We start from the raw sequence: 5,424 nt of genomic DNA on the forward strand, positions 1-5,424 counted from the left end.
TTATCATCACCAAAGCTGATTGATTATCATCAATTTAGCTCTTGAATGCAATGTCCTGCTGAAGCTTGGCTAGCTATGTCTAATTCCTTTAGACTAAAGCTTTAGACTAACATTGCATGATTCCTGGAATTCTCATTAAGAATTTTGATACCTTTGTTTTTCTTTTCCATATAATTTTCGAAAAAAAAAACCAAAAAAATTACAAAATCATAAAATCCAAAAATTTCTTGTTTGAGTCTAGTGTCTCATTTTAAGTTTGGTGTCAATTGCATGCATTCATTCATGTGTCTTAGGGATCTTCAAGATGTTATTGATGATTTCTTACTCTAATCTTTAAATTCTCTTGACTTGAGTGTTTTGTGTGTCTCATATGCATTCTCATTAGTGTCAGTAGTATACAAACTGCTAAGTTTTGTGTCTTGCATGCATTGTTATTTGATTTTAGTTGCATTTTGATTATTAAAAATCCAAAAATATTTTTAATTTGTGTCTTCTCAAGTCAATAATACAGAGAATTGAAGATTCAGAACATACAGCAGAGGAATTGCACAAAAAAAGCTGGGCGTTCAAAACGCCCAGTGAAGAAGGACAGACTGGCGTTTAAACGCCAGCCAGGGTACCTGGTTGGGCGTTTAACGCCCAAAAGGGTAGAGTTTTGGGCGTTAAACGCCAGAATGTGCACCATTCTGGGCGTTTAACGCCAGGATGGCACAAGGGGGAGGATTTTGTTTTCAAATCAATTTTTTTTTCAAGTTTTCAAAGTTTTTCAAAATCAAATCTTTTTCAAATCATATCTTTTCAATCAAATGTTTTCAAAATCAATTTCTTTCCTTTTTCAAAGATACTTGCTATCAATTAATGATTTGATTCAACATTTCAAGTATGTTGCCTTTTCTGTTGAGAAAGGTTTAATGTTTGAATCATATCTTTTCTTGATAGCCAAGTTATTAATTTTTAAAATCAAATCTTTTTAAAATTGTTTTCAAATCATATCTTCTCAATCACATATTTTTTAAAACCAATCATATCTTCTTAACCTCATCTTTTTCAAAATAGTTTTCAATCAAATCTTTTTGATTTCTAATTTCAAAATCTTTTTCAAAAATCACTTGATTTCTTTCCCACTCTTATTTTCGAAAATTAAATAGTGTTTTTCAAAATGTTTTCAAAATCTTTTACTTAATTTTCGAAAATTACTTCCCTTCTTCTCACATCCTTCTATTTATGGACTAACACTATTCCTTAATGCAAAATTCGAACTCCATCTTCTTTGATAAGTTCGAATTTTCTACTTCTGTCTTCTACTTTTCTTTTCCTTTGACACCTCAAGGAATCTCTATACTGTGACATAGAGGATTCCACATTTTCTGGTTCTCTTCTCTTTCATATGAGCAGGAACAAAGACGAAGGCATTCTTGTTGAAGCTGACCCTGAACCTGAAAGGACCTTGAAGCGAAAGCTAAGAGAAGCTAAGGCACAACTCTCTATAGAGGACCTAACAGAAATCTTCAAAGAAGAAGAACCCATGGCAGCCGAAAATAACAACAATGCCAACAATGCAAGGAAGGTGCTGGGTGACTTTACTGCACCTACTCCTGACTTCTATGGGAGAAGCATCTCTATCCCTGCCATTGGAGCAAACAACTTTGAGCTTAAGCCTCAATTAGTTTCTCTAATGCAACAGAATTGCAAGTTTCATGGACTTTCATTGGAAGATCCTCATCAGTTCTTAGCTGAATTCTTGCAAATCTGTGACACTGTCAAGACTAATGGGGTTGACCCTGAGGTCTACAGACTTATGCTATTCCCTTTTGCTGTAAGAGACAGATCTAGGACATGGTTGGACTCACAACCTAAAGAAAGCCTGGACTCATGGGAAAAGCTAGTCAATGCCTTCTTGGCAAAGTTCTTTCCACAAAAATTGAGTAAGCTTAGAGTGGAAGTCCAAACCTTCAGACAGAAGGATGGAGAATCCCTCTATGAAGCTTGGGAAAGATATAAACAATTGATCAGAAAATGTCCTTCTGACATGCTTTCTGAATGGAGCATCATAGGTATTTTCTATGATGGTCTCTCTGAACTATCCAAGATGTCTTTGGATAGCTCTGCTGGAGGATCTCTTCATTTGAAGAAGACGCCTACAGAAGCTCACGAGCTAATTGAAATGGTTGCAAATAACCAATTCATGTACACTTCTGAAAGGAATCCTGTGAACAATGGGACTAATCAGAAGAAAGGAGTTCTTGAGATTGATGCTCTGAATGCCATTCTGGCTCAGAACAAGATATTGACTCAACAAGTCAATTTAATCTCTCAAAGTCTGTCTGGAATGCAAAATGCACCAAGCAGTACTAAGGATGCTTCATCTGAAGAAGAAGCCTATGATCCTGAGAACCCTTCAATGGAAGAGGTGAATTACCTAGGAGAACCCTATGGAAACACCTATAATTCTTCATGGAGAAATCACCCAAATTTCTCATGGAAGAATCAAGAGAGACCTCAACAAGGTTTCAACAACAATAATGGTGGAAGAAATAGGTTTAGCAATGGCAAGCCTTTTCCATCATCTTCTCAGCAACAGACGGAGAATCCTAAGCAGAACACCTCTGACTTAGCAACCATGGTCTCTGATCTAATCAAAACCACTCAAAGTTTCATGACTGAAACAAGGTCCTCCATTAGGAATTTGGAGGCACAAGTGGGACAGCTGAGCAAGAAAGTTACTGAACTCCCTCCTAGTACTCTCCCAAGCAACACAGAAGAAAATCCAAAAGGAGAGTGCAAGGCCATCAACATGGCCGAATTTGGAGAGGAAGGAGAGGTAGTGAACGCCACTGAGGGAGACCTCAATGGGCGTGCACTGACCTCCATTGAGCTCCCCAATGAGGAACCATGGGAATCTGAGGCTCAAAATGAGACCATAGAGATTCCATTGGACTTACTTCTGCCATTCATGAGCTCTGATGAGTATTCTTCCTCTGAAGAGGATGAGTATGTCACTAAAGAGCAAGTTGCTAAATACCTTGGAGCAATCATGAAGCTAAATGACAAGTTATTTGGAAATGAGACTTGGGAGAATGAACCTCCCTTGCTCACCAAAGAACTGGATGACTTGTCTAGGCAGAAATTACCTCAAAAGAGACAAGATCCTGGGAAGTTTTCAATACCTTGTACCATAGGCACCATGACCTTCAAGAAGGCTCTGTGTGACTTAGGGTCAAGTGTAAACCTCATGCCTCTCTCTGTAATGGAGAAGCTAGGGATCTTTGAGGTGCAAGCTGCAAGAATCTCATTAGAGATGGCAGACAACTCAAGAAAACAAGCTCATGGACTTGTAGAGGATGTTTTGGTGAAGATTGAAGACCATTACATCCCTGCTGATTTCATAGTCCTAGAGACTGGGAAGTGCATGGATGAAACCATCATCCTTGGCAGACCCTTCCTAGCCACAGCAAAGGCTGTGATTGATGTTGATAGAGGAGAGTTGATCATTCAAGTGAATGAAGAATCCTTTGTGTTTAAGGCTCAAGGATATCCCTCTGTCACCATAGAGAGGAAGCATGAAGAGCTTCTCTCAAATCAGAGTCAAACAGAGCCCCCACAGTCAAACTCTAAGTTTGGTGTTGGGAGGCCACAACCAAACTCTAAGTTTGGTGTTGAACCCCCACATTCAAACTCTAAGTTTGGTGTTGGGAGGTTCCAACATAGCTCTGAGCATTTCTGAGGCTCCATGAGAGTCCTCTGTCAAGCTAATGACATTAAAGAAGCGCTTGTTGGGAGGCAACCCAATGTTATATTTTATATATTTTCCTTTGTTATTTTATTTTATTTTGTAGATTGATGATCATGAGAAGTCACAAAATCAATTGAAAAAGCAAAAACAGAATGAAAAACAGGAAGAAAAACAGCACACCCTGGAGGAAGAACTCACTGGCATTTAAACGCCAGTGAGGCTAGCAGTTGGGCGTTTAACGCCCAGTCTGGCACCATTCTGGGCGTTTAACGCCAGAAAGGGGCACCAGACTGGCGTTAAACGCCAGGAAAGGGCAAGAACCTGGCGTTAAACGCCAGAAATGGGCACCAGCCCGGCGTTTAACACCAGAATTGGCTCAAAACGTGTTTTTGAATGCCATTTGGTGCAGGGATGACTTTTCCTTGACACCTAAGGATCTATGGACCCCACAGGATCCCCACCAACACCACCACCCTCTCTCTTCTTCACCCATTCACCAATCACCTCAACACCTCTCTCCCAAAAACCCCCACCTATCAAATCCTACTATCATCTTCACTCCTTCATTTTCACACACCCTAAACACTACTTCTTCCCTTTTGGCCGAACCACAAAGCCATCTCCCTCTCCTCCATTTCTTCTTCTTCTACTCTCTTCTTTCTTCTTTTGCTCGAGGACGAGCAAACCTTTTAAGTTTGGTGTGGTAAAAGCATTGCTTTTCGTTTTTCCATAACCATTTATGGCATCCAAGGCCGGAGAAACCTCTAGAAAGAGGAAAGGGAAGGCAAAAGCTTTCACCTCCGAGTCATGGGAGATGGAGAGATTCATCTCAAGGGTGCATCAAGACCACTCCAATGAAGTTGTGGCCATGAAGAAGGGTCAACTTTGATCAAAGGTTGGACCAAGTCCTCATAGACATCTGTGAAGAGGGCACCCAATGGAAGAGAGATTCAAGAGGGAAGCCGGTTCAACTGAGAAGGCATGACCTCAAGCCCATCACTAAGAAAAGGATGGAGCAAGCATGAGAAAATTCCTCATCATGAAATCCCTGAGATGCCTCAAGGGATGCACCTTCCTCCACAAAACTACTGGGAGCAAATCAACACCTCCCTAGGAGAATTGAGTTCCAACATGGGACAACTAAGGGTGGAGCACCAAGAACATTCCATCCTCCTCCATGAAATTAGAGAAGATCAAAAAAATCATGAGAGAGGAGCAACAAAGGCAAGGAAGAGACATTGAGGAGCTCAAGCACGCCATAAGACCTTCAAGAGGAAGGACAAGCCGCCATCACTAAGGTGGACCCGTTCTTTAATCTCCTTGTTCTTTATTTTTCTGTTTTTCGAAAATTTATGCTTATATTTGTCCATGTTTGTGTCTTATGATCATTAGTGTCTTAGTGTCTATGCCTTAAAGTTATGAATGTCCTATGAATCCATCACCTTTCTTAAATGAAAACTGTTTTTATCACAAAAGAACAAGAAGTACAGGATTTCGAATTCATCTTTAAAACTAGCTTAATTAGTTTGATGTGGTGGCAATACTTTTTGTTTTCTGAATGTATGCTTGAATAGTGCATATGTCTTTTGAATTTGTTGTTCATGAATGTTAAAATTGTTGGCTCTTGAAAGAATGATGAAAAAGGAGACATGTTACTGAGGATCTGAAAAATCATAAAAATGATTCTTGAA

The 5,424-nt window shown here is 39.7% G+C and overlaps 1 non-coding gene across 1 annotated transcript; it reads right to left on the reverse strand.

Moving 5' to 3' along the window:
• Positions 1-1,927: 1,927 nt before the first annotated feature.
• Positions 1,928-2,035, reverse strand: LOC130983368 (small nucleolar RNA R71). The gene has a single exon (XR_009087364.1). It is a non-coding gene; the product is annotated as a small nucleolar RNA R71 (small nucleolar RNA).
• Between the last annotated feature and the right edge of the window lie 3,389 nt (positions 2,036-5,424).

This window comes from Arachis stenosperma, chromosome 5 (genome assembly GCF_014773155.1).
Source record: "Arachis stenosperma cultivar V10309 chromosome 5, arast.V10309.gnm1.PFL2, whole genome shotgun sequence".
NCBI classification, from domain to species: domain Eukaryota; kingdom Viridiplantae; phylum Streptophyta; class Magnoliopsida; order Fabales; family Fabaceae; genus Arachis; species Arachis stenosperma.